Genomic DNA, 12,275 nt, shown 5'->3' on the forward strand with positions numbered 1-12,275 from the left:
CTGGCAGACTTTGAATGGCTAAAGCAACATTTTCTCGAAAGAAGCAATAAAGCTCATATACTGCTAGCTTACAGTCTTAGACAGGAAAAAAAAAAAAAAAAAAAGATCTATTTTAGCAATTAGGATCCGTACTGGAGCTATGAAATATGAAACAAAAGAAATTTGTGAACTCTTTGAAGATTTTTATTAACACCTTTCTACTTGCAAAATACAGGTCTCTGGAGATGAAAGGTCAGATTGTGAAGGCTATGTCTAGTTACTCAGCAGAATAAAAGGCCAGGTTAGACTGTCCTTTTGAAGCTAAGGAAATTCAAAAGTGATTTAAAAAATATGCCAGCAGGAAAAACTTCAGGGCTTTTCCAACTCCCTTGTGATTTTTCTTTTTATGTTTTCAGAATATACTGGGTAAGACACATAGCCTGGAGGACAAATTTGCCTTTCCATTATGATGGAGGCATATTTTATGCATTCCTATAATTCCTGAAAACATTATAAAATTTAGATATTATGGATCCACTTTTCTGTTTGTCTAGCAGAGTATTTTCCATTACTACAGCCACAAGAAATAGAAATCGAGTTTCTGCATAGATATTTGTTGAGACGTGCTTCAAATCTGGTAAATGCAGTGAATTAGTTAAAAGTGGTGAACTGGGAGAATGAAGGTAGAAAGGAAACTTGATATTGCATGGCTGAACTCAGTTTGAAGGTGAGTTTTGTTTTTTATTTCTAGAGAAGCTACTGACTGCAGTAAATTCAAAGCTGAATTTATTGCTTTGAATGTTGTGGTACTTTGGTTCATCCAGACATACATTTCATTGTTCTTGAACTCAACAGAAGCACCGAAACTGTTCCAACTAATGGTTTCCACAGTGGAAAGTTTTGCCTTAGCAGTCAAGCTCCAGAAGACTCCAGACTGACAGCTTATGAGCTAGCATAGTGGGCAAGCACCTATCTGCTATCTGACATTCTATGACAATGCCATTTGGTAGAAACTGCGCTTCCTCATTGTGCTTTTTCTTCCTGCCACCTGAATTCTGCATTAAGACTTTGCTGCTAATCTTCAGCAGACTTTCAACTACAGTGTAACCTTGCCCAGTGGTTTCGGATTTTCCAAATTCTGCTCTCGGTTTACCCTGATCATGGTATGTGGATCTAGCTCCAGCTGCTAACCCTTGTTGAACCTTAGCAGCTATGTATGACTGCTCACATCCAAACATACATACAAGCTCAAATCTTGCATATGCCTTTATTAATATTCTTGCATTTCAGATAAGCAGCAGAACTATTTTACTGGGGCTGGAAAGGTATTAGTGTAAGGTATAAAGAATTCCACAACACACTAATTATAAGATCAATTCTAACTTTGCTTATAAGGCAGGGACATCATAATGTCACAGAATCACAGAATAAACCACAGAATATTTGAGGATGGAAGGAATCTCTGGAGATCATCTTATCCAGTCCCCCTACTCAAGCAGGGACACATACAGCAGGCTGCCCAGGACCATGTCCAGGTGGCTTTTGAATATCTCCAAGGATTGAGACTCCACAACCTCCCTGGGCAACCTGTGCCAGTGCTCAGTCACCCTCACAGTAAAAAGTGTTTCCTGATCTTCAGATGGAGCATCCTGTACTTCACTGTGTTCCCATTGCCTCTGATCCTGTTACTGAGCATGACTGAAAATATCCTGGTTCCATCTTCTTTACAGTCTCCCCTCAGGTATTTGTATACGTTGATAAGATCCCCCTGAGCCTTCTCTCGTCTAAGATAAACTGCCCCAGCTATTTCAGCCTCTCCTCATAAGAGGTACTCCAGTCCCTTAATCAACCTTGTGGCCCTTTGTGTGAGTCTCTCCAGTATGTCTGTGTCTCTCTCATGCTGGGGAGCACAGAGCGGGTCACAGTGCTCCAGAAGTGGCCTCACCAGGGCTGAACAGCAGGGAAGGATCACCTTTCTCCACCTGCTGGCAGCACTTCTTCTAATGCAGCCCAGGATACCACCAGCTTTGCTGCAAGGTCACACTGCTGACTCATGTTCAACATGGTGTCCCCCAGGACCCCTAAGTCTTTTTCTGCAAAGCATTTTTCCAGCTGATCAGCCCCCAGCATATATAGGTGCCAGGGATTGTTCCCCCCTGGGTGCAGCACTTTGCACTTTCCTCTGTTAAGGATCTTATGGGAGATGTATTGATAACCTATCAGTGGAATTCCTTCACAGGCATCTTGTCTGGAGGCCTATAATGTGATATTTGACTACGGCTGGCCCAATGACAGAATTAAAATATGGTCCCTTCTTGGTTCTCAGCATTCTTTATAAATTGCTATATAATCTTTTTATATTTGTTTTGCTCACTTCACAATTATCTTAGAAAATGAATCTTATTCCATTGTTGCATGACTTTAAAAGACCATATTAAGTTGGCAAAGATTGAAAGATTGACTGTGTTTGTTCTAATGAAAGCACCTCTTTCATACCTTTAAAATGTACTTTATTACTGTTTAGAGTTCTGCACCGATTGCTCTCTAAATACTGCTAGCGTTAATAAAAATCTTTCTGGCACAACCCTAATAAATGTTTTATCAACTTGGGAACTTCTCAGAACAGATGACTTTGAGACTGACATGAATAAAATTCAAGTAGTGGGAAATTATCTGTAACAGAAAGAAGCAAAGTACTTTTTGGAGGACTTGCTAATAAGCTGTTTGCCTTACTAGAGGTAGCTGCTCTTCCCCAAATCAAAACTACTCAAAATAACTGAATTTTAATACAGATCTTTACTTCCATTTTATCTTACATTTCAAACCCTCCCCAATCATTTTCTGCAAGTTTTGTGCAAGGATATTAAGGTTTATGTAACATCTAGTAATGTAGCAGAGCAATCTTCATGAGAAGTAAACTCAGATGTCTTCCCCTCCAGAGAAGTGTTCTCATTACACTGCTACAAAGTCAAGCTTCTTCCTTTTTCTCTCCCTAATGCACAAGTAGACAGTCCTTTTTATGCAGTAGTGATGGAAAATTATTTGGAAATCACAGAATCACAAAATAATTCAGATTGGCAGGAGACTCAGGAGAGCATCTAGTCCACATTCCTTTTCAAAGCAGGGTTAACTTCAAAGTAAGGTCAGATCTCTTGGGACCTTGTCCAGCTCAGTTTTGAAAATCTTCAAAGAGAGTGTCCAACAGCTTTTCTGGGCACCTTTTCCAGTACTCAACAGAACTCACTGTGAAGAATTTTATCCAGATTATCCAGCCAGAATTTCCCTTGCTGCAGCCTGTGAGTATTGCTTCTTGTCCTTGACTCTGCACGTCTGAGAAGAGTCTAGCTTCATCTTCTCCATGACTGCCCTTTTAGAAGTTGAAAGCAGGAATTGGATTTACATTTAGCCTTCACTTCTGCAGGCTAAACAAGCATAGCTTCCTCTGGCTTTTTCTGCGTACCAAATGCTCTACACACCCAGTCACTAGGTGACCTAATCAAGCATCTTAGTAACTCTGAACTGGATCCTTTCCAGTTTGTCAATGCTTCTTCTGTACTGAGGACCTCAAAGCTGGACATCGTGCTCCAAACCTCAGAAGGGTGGAGTAGAAGGAAATAATCACTTCCCTTCCCTTGACCTGCTGGCAACCCTCTTGCTAAAGCATCCTAGTATGTGGTAAGCCTTCTTCTCCAAGAAGCCTTGCTCCTGATTTATGTTCCATTTGTTCAAAGATTGCACCTCCTCGACCAATGCTATTCTGCATTGCTGCTGCCTGTTCATTCAGGCCCCACCTATACTACATGGGCTAATTCCATCCCAGGTAAAGGACTTTTAATTTGTCTTTGTTGGGTTTCCTGAGGTTCCTGTTTGCTCATTCCTCCAGGCTGTGGAAGTATTGCAGCCCTGCCCTCCAGCAGATCAAGTGCTTCACCTTGTCTAGTGTCATCTGAGAACTTGACAAAGATGCTTTCTGTCCCATTGCCCAAGTCATTGATGAAGACATTAAACAGTACTGAGAAGGTCACTAGTGGCTCAGCTGTATAAAGAGCTTACAGAGGTAAAGTGGAGGATGGTTAACTGCTCATTTCTGAAGTATTCAGATACAATAATAATAGATGCCATAGGGAATACTCATGTGGAAAGTAATAATTCAATCATCAGAATGACATTTGAATAGCATGCAGCAAATAGGGCCTGAGGCTACGCAGCAAATCCTAAGGATAAAAGCAAAAAACTAGCATCTGCTCACTCTTTGAGCATTATCTATCTTTCGAGTTGAAACGGCCAGGAGTTCAGTAAAAAACAAGTGATCATGAAAAATAATCAGTGGTTATTTACCTATGTGCACAAAGCGACTGAATCCAACATTTCCTATTTTATATATGCTTATCATTGCAATTTGAAAAATGATATTTTGTCCGAGACATGCATGTATGTACTTGGGATGGATGAAAGGGCAGTTTATCTTGGAGCAGAGAGCTCCTGTGATGGGACATGTGTTCTTGCAGCTTGGTCAGGCCTTGCCATTGGTATGCTACAATGAAACTACCGCTTTGAATAATGCTTATTTTAGTTGATCACTTCTGCAGTATCATGAGAGGAGATCTGGTTAAGCTGAAGAATAAGAGAAATAGGAATAATATGGCAGAAGAGGACTAAATATGCTGGGTTTAATATTTTGTGGAGAAGTTGAGCTATAACCTATTAAGCTACTCCAAATTTATGAATACATAGTAATCTTCTCTTGCAAGGTGTGTATATGACTGTTATCATCAGTATGTTCTTCATTTTGCGCATTAGCTGTCTAGGAATTTGGACCAAATTTCAAACTCACATCTGCCTTTAATTATGGCTCTTACTGAAACCAATACCAAATGTACCTTTGGTTATTGTATAAATATCTAGATGCTGAAATAGGCTGCTGGTATCACACATCAATAATTCAAATATTTATTTGCACTGTCTGCCAAGGGGAATGGTGTGAAGAAAGTTGTGTTTAAGATATTTTAAAGAATTCCCTTTCAAACACTGTTAGTGTGTTAACGTCCTGCACATGCAAACTTCCATATGCAAGCACTGGGCTGAAACCAGAAGGCAAATAAATGATTGCTACTTGTATTTTATTAATTATTAACTTTAAATTAATTGATTAATAACTTTAAACTATTATAATTAAACATTAACTAAATTAATTAAATACTAAATATAAACCCCTCTAAATTATTAAATAATTGCATTAACTTAATTGCTGTTTTTTTTGTCAACTGTTTTCAATTCTAGCTGAAAAGGAAGAGCAAATCATATTTCATATGTGTAAAAATACAGCCCTTTAATGATATGGCTCTGATGCACACTGCATAGGTTATGATTTTCCTCTAGTTGGCAGATACTTAATGGTTATTAAAGAACTGCGCATTTTAAAGGAAGTGTAGAAATCTGAAATGTATTCAGATGCTGAAAAATACATGGCTGCTCTTAGGTGAGTGAGGATATGATTTATACTGCTTATGATTTCTTCTAAAAGAGGAAATCCACTAACTTGCTTGAAAAAATAGGACTTGCAAAGTTCCTTCTTGTTTTCTTTTCAAGCATATCAGTGGTTTTTCGCTTACAAGGGAATATGAAGGGCACAATAAAGGATGTCAGAAAGAAATTTGTTCAGTTTGAAAGGTGCTGAAACAATTAATTGGAATGTCACTATTATAATGAGGCAATCATGTATTAACAATTATTACTTCTATTAATGATCTGCAGAAGGCTTGTATTTGCAGCTAGCTTGGGTGGACTTTCTACTCCTGAAACTTTGCATATCTCCCTGTCTCTTTTTAAATAGTGCTGTAACGTGCTCAGAAATTTAATTTTCACCTAAGCAGTAGAAAAGGCATTATGCTAATAACAAATATATTAATAAAATCTTTGAAGAATTATGATGTTGCTTGAATGGCTGCACTGATTTCTTTTTCTGTGAATCTGGGGAACTTTCTGTTTTCTCTTATATGAAAAGATGTGCATCTTTTCACTGGACATTGTAATTGCCGAAATAGGTGGCTATAGTTTCATAAAAGTGCCAAACTTAAAGTTTTTTCCAGCTATCATACATATCTAGATGTTTGTTTTTTTTTTTTTTTTTTTTTTTTTTTGCTACTACATTGCACTTCCAGAAGAGTGTTAGTGTTAAATAATAGATTTTAAACATCTGGAAACCATAAATTCTAATAGCAGGATTTTTAATCTCTTTCATAAGACAAATCTTTTACTGCTGACTTAAAGATAATAGAGAGGAGATGCTTAGACGCTGAAGGACACTTTTAGCTATGTAAAAGTAAGTGTTATATTTTAAGGTTATATCCTGAATGAGTGAGAAATATTTCTTTTTAAAATTAAAGAAATTAAATGTCTATAATCTTTTCTGTCTTTACTGCCATGTAATCGGCTTCAATGCTTCACAGATCCTCTTGCCCAGCTCTTTAGGAATTGACCTGGGTGCCTCCACTCTGTTAAGAGATAATGTAGCATGCCATTTCTTAACCTATTGACCAATGCCACTGGTTGGCACAGGCTCCTGACAATGGCAGACAAATTCACTTTTCCCAAAGGAAGCTCCTCAAAAAATGGAAATGGATTCTAAAGTTTTAGTTTCACAGTTGGATTTCAAGGTCTTCTGCATAAAGCATCTCAGAAAGGTTTTTTTACTGTTTACTGTACAGCACTGATGTGAAGTGGGACTGCGGAAGCTTGACCTGCAAAAATCCTTGCCTAGCTTCTTTGAATCCAGATATGTACAATGTCGAAGTTCAAGCAAGTGTGGACAAAAGGTTTCCCATGTGATGAACAAGTAGAATCTATAGGATATAATATGCAAAATCATTTCCCAAAATTACTGTGAAAGGGGGGTATATTTTTCTTTCCAATTTTTAACTAAGCATATTATTTATCACACAAGTGGTTTCATGTCAAGTAGGCAGAGGAATTATGTGAGCTCTAGTCATTAAACACAGAGATGTTAAATCTTGTCATAGCCTTGTGTTAGTCTCTGGGGCTGTCACTGTAGGAGGTACCAGCTACTGAGGCCTGTCAAAATCCATTAAATGTGATCTGCTGCTTAATGCCCTGGATATGAAGACAGGATAGGGAATCTGACAATACAAGAGCAGCAGGTAAACAAAACAGCACTCATGAAAGAATCCCTGCTGAAGTGCAGAGAAGTTTCCATCACCAGTTTATGAAGATCTCTGTTGACTATAAAAAAGTGGGGAATTTTAAAAAAGGAGTGGTTCTTAACTGGAGAGAAGACACTGACGAGATTCTACTTTTTCTCCAAGAAACAGATAGGAAATACCTGTCTCATTCAAGCTAAGCAAGCACTGGTCTTCTGGTGATCAGGAGTATCTAAATACTTTAACTAATTGGGAGGGTCCTAGCAGTCCAGACCATGAAATTTGTGGAAAAAAATTTAATTCTCAGTGAGGGCACAAAGATAGAACTAGAATCTAGGAGACAGCAAGGGACAAAGACAACACCAGACTGGCAGTCGCTGCTGCTGTATGTAAACAAAAGAGAGAAAAAAGACTTTTTCCAGTAATTTCTCAGTGTTTATTATTCATACCAGTGCACAAAAAGAATTTAAGCTATAGCATTGTGTTTCTTCCCTCATTGATTTGCATTCAGAAGGGTGTGAGAAAAAAAAGTATGGGGAATTACACAATGCCAGGGCCTGGGAGGCCTGCCTATTCCTGCCTACCCCATGGCACTGCCCCCACCCTGCCCATGGCTCAGGACCCCATTTCAAACCCCAGGGCCATTGGCCCCTGCCTGAATGGTGCCATAGCAGGACCAGTCTCCAGGTCCCCACAGCCCTGCACTGCCCTGCCCAGCTACAGATTGCCCCAAGCCAGGCCCATCCAGAGGCCCATGTCCCAGCCCATCCTCAGCCTGTCCCTGTCCCCGGGGAGGTGCCTGATGCCCAGGGCTGGGGCTGCCCTAGTGCCCCCCTGGCTGCCCTGCTCCTGCCTGGGGGGTGGGACGGGCCCATGGGGAGTCCCTGCATCTCCCTGTCCCCTAGCAAGCCACCGGCCTTTGCTGCATCCCTGGTTTTGAGAACCTGAGGCACAAGGAGCTCAACTCTTGACTTTGCTATGAGGTAATCAGTTTCCAGTTTGAAGTAATCTAGTGCCTGTTTCCATGACTTCTATGAGGAGATTTTCCACAGTCTAATGAGCCTTCACTAGTTAGATTACTGAAAGGAAGCCTTCCTGGTTTGCAGAGGTTTGTTATTTGACTGAGAAAAGCCTTACACTAGACCTTTACCTGGCCAAAAGCAAGCAACATGTTTAAAATTCATTACATACACCCAAGCGCAATAGGAGGGGACATACAGTAAGATGTCAACTGGAGTCGTGCTTTTACTATACAGTGTTTGCTCGGTGGCTAAAGCACAACATTTTGTGCTCAGAGTTTCAGTGCTCACAAAGCAATTCTGCATCCTGTGTGTCTTTCTGGTTTGTCTGGTAGGGTGTTTTGTTGGGGTTTTTTTGGTTTTGGTTTTTGGGGTTTTTTTGTTATCTTGCCATAAAAATACTAGTTTCAGAACTGTTATACCTTTTTTGATACTTACTGGACTATTAAATCTGTCCCACTTCCTGAATTGATAAATATATGCACAAATATACAGAACTAATAAAACTCCAGGAAATCTGTCCCTCAGGGACATATTTTTATAGCTATGGGATTCTAGTGTTCTGCATAGGTCTGATAAGAATCTCCTAGGTCATAAATCAAAACTTCTTTTGCAAGAAACCACACACATGACTTTATAAATTTCATTTATCAAGTTCCATATTAGAGAGTGGGATTTTAGTCTCATTACTTCTACTGGATGGCTGTTCAAAACCTCATTTCTGTAAAGGTTACAAACCCTTGCCTAATTCACAGCTTAATTATGTTTACACAGTTAGTTTTTGTGCCAACCTCATCCTTTAATTTAAAGAGTTTTCCCTTCCCATTTTTGTAATGCACTTTTAGAAACAGGTGATATTGCCTCACAGCTTTCATCTTGCTGGGCTAAAGAAAAACAGCCTTCACTTGAAGGGTTTGCATTTTCAGTCCTTATCCTAACACCTTATGTCTAAACCAGCTGCAGTTTTTCTTGATTACAAATGACCAGAATAATTTACTGTGTTGTCGATAATAACTTACAGATCATAAGAAAATATAAATCACTGATGAAGTATATTCTGCTTTGGTAATACAGTACCTTGCCCTTTTAAAAGGTTCAGGACTCCACTCTCGTTAGGTGGAAATGTGGTCCTCTTCATGGTAGTTTGGGTGCTGACTTCAGTAAGACCAATATTTCAGCTGTTCTTTTCAGCAGATTTAGGAGTCACAGCCACATCTCGACATTTTGTGAGTAAAATAAATCCCTTTAATTATAACAAAATGTTAAAGCTCCACAAATGTTCTATGGATATTACACAACTGGGAAATGAGGCAACACTCAGAAAAAGAAAAAAAAAAAGAAACAGCAAATATTTAAAGTGAAGAAGAGGTGGACTGGGGAATAATATTGCTCTCTTGATAAAAATGGTAGTGGAGTTATATTTATAGTTCTTCCTTTCCACTACATCCAGCAACTGGAAGAGCTAGTTGTTTCTTTAGTCAGTGCATGCATCCTCTAAGCGTGCAGTTTGAACTAAGAAAGGCTGTGAATGACTAGACATGTGGCTCAGGTAATAATTAATGGCTTCTACTGTTGATCTAAACTAGTCAAAGGTGACTCTTATTTGCTGTATAGCAAGTTCAAGTTCATCTTTGCATCCATTCCAGTATTTTCAACTGTTGCATTTTAAGGACCAGTCAATAGCGCCTCAACAGAACTGTTGTACCTCCAGCACAGTGGTAACCTTTCTCTTGTTTTACTAACAGGTTGCTGGCAGGAGTAAGAACTACCCAAAACACAGACTCCAGTGTCTGATAAAAATTAGCATTATATCCTGATGGCATCCTGTTGTATGTCTTTTCTTCAGCAACCTCAATATCAAACTTACTTACATAGGTTGAGCTTTTTAGACTTGTGTCAGGATATAAAATTAATTCCCATAAATCTCATGCTCTCCTGAGTCTACCCTGTGCAGAGGTTAGTGAACAACTGTCCCCCTTCCTTGCTGTTCAAGTGGGTTTTCAGAAGAGCTGTAGTCTTAGGCATAAATATTATTGAAAGACTGGCAGACTTCTGCAAAACTAATTTTACCATCTTCTTATCATGGATTTGTAGACAAGCGGGCACCTAGAAACTGCTGTTTAAAAGCTGGACAATATAGGCTAACGCTTCTAAATGGAATTGGCAGCCTTAGGTATATTTATTTGTTATTTTGCCTATTCCTATCCAGATTCATTCTCCCTCCTATCTTACCCTGGAGTCTTAATGAATAGTTATTCATTTTCAATTGATTGAAAAATAAACCAGCAGACATGAAAGCTCACCTCAGAGGCATTAGGAGGAATTACATTGCCCACGTTTTCTGTAGACCACCAGCTCGGTTCTTCACTGTGTTTGAGACTTGTCCCTCAAAAAGGCATCAGGAGATGGGCAGTGTCTTGCAAGTGTTAATCGGACAGTTGACTGTCCCCAAGGCAAACTGGGAGTGTGCCTTTCAGGGAGCTGTTATCACAATTCTACATATTTCACAGTGTTTGTGGGGGCTTCATGCACTCAAATTTTTAAAAGACTAGAGCAATTGTGTGATATACCACAAGGAGATACAGTTTCTAGGAATACAAAGAAATACAGACAGCATTTATGGAATAACATGAGAGCACAATGCGTACCAAATAGCCTCAACAGTGCATTTTAGTAGCATCTTGTAAGCAATGGACTTACCTTTGCACTTATTAACAGTATATGTATCATTTGTCATATTGTTAATATATGCACAGTGTTAGTATGTTTAAAATATAAAACAGTGAGTTTATAGTTGCCATAAATAGGACAGGTGAGGATTTTTCCAATGGAAAATTTTTATTTTATGGAAGAAGTTCTTTGAAGGTAATAATTTTAAAATTGCAGGAATACATATGTTAGTTTCAACAGTGGTGGAATTTATGATCACAACAGGAAAGACTTTCATTCACCAGAAGAGGTGGTAGGCCTGAGCTCTTGAGGATGAGGTTGGAGATCAGTATAAAGATGCTGTTCTGTGTGATTCAGAAGAGGGATTTAATCCCAGACTTTCCATTCTTAGATGAGTGGCCTGATTGTCACACATTTCATCTACTGTGGATGTATCTTTCCTTTTGTACATGTCCTGCTTTGTATTAATAATACATTGAGGGAAATGAGACACACTAGTTTCAGCACTGCTTTTGGGTTCAGGTGATGAAAGATCAGATACCTGTTCTGAAGGACATTAATTTATCCAGCAAGCTCCAACAAGAGATAGTAGAAAACCCTTCGGTTTCCTCAACTGCTTAGTAGCCTAGTGGGCAAGACATTCATCCAGGAATCAGAGACTGACATTTCAATTGCTAGACTGGCTTACCTAGAATAATCACTGGAATTTTAGTCTTTCTTACCTTAGGTGAGCACACAAATGTGTGAGGTTCTCCATATTTGCTGGTATTGGCCACAATGTCACGTGTACTGGGAAATTTCATAGAGTATAAGGAATCCACAGTACTCTGCATTTTGCATATCCTCAGCCTGGCATTTAAACCCACACTGCATATCCATAGGTATGCATAGGGTAGAAGGGGTTTCCTTTACAGTGGTACTATCATTTGGTTGTAGCAAGCAATTCCTTTTCTCTAATGGTAGACCAATTGTAACTGACAGCTCCCAGGGCATATTTTATAGTGATAAAGAGATAACTGTAGTAGCTTTGCAAGAATTCACCTCTTATTCAACCCTTCAAACATACGTATACTTTCTAATATCCATAATTTCTCCAATATTGTCAAATAAATTGCCCATCTACAGCATGAAGTACTAGGTATAGCTTCTACAAACAGCTTTAGGAAACCTGGGGATTAAAAGATGTGACACAAAAATGGTTTTCATTCCTTTCCATATTAGGAGGGGTCTATGCTGTTAGTAACAAGAAAAGCATAGTTTTGTCAGTTAAGTTTTTCAAAGATTGGTACTTCTTATTTTCCTTTATAATAATCTCAAAGTGCCAAAAAATATTTACACTTCTAACAGAAAGAAAAAAATTTGCACACATCTAAAGCCATTTAATCTGAATCATCTCTATTTTCTTATCCTTTCTGCTTTCATCCTACTACATTTATTGTTGTTTTTCTTG

Source organism: Falco rusticolus, chromosome 2 (assembly GCF_015220075.1).
Source record: "Falco rusticolus isolate bFalRus1 chromosome 2, bFalRus1.pri, whole genome shotgun sequence".
Lineage (NCBI taxonomy): Eukaryota > Metazoa > Chordata > Aves > Falconiformes > Falconidae > Falco > Falco rusticolus.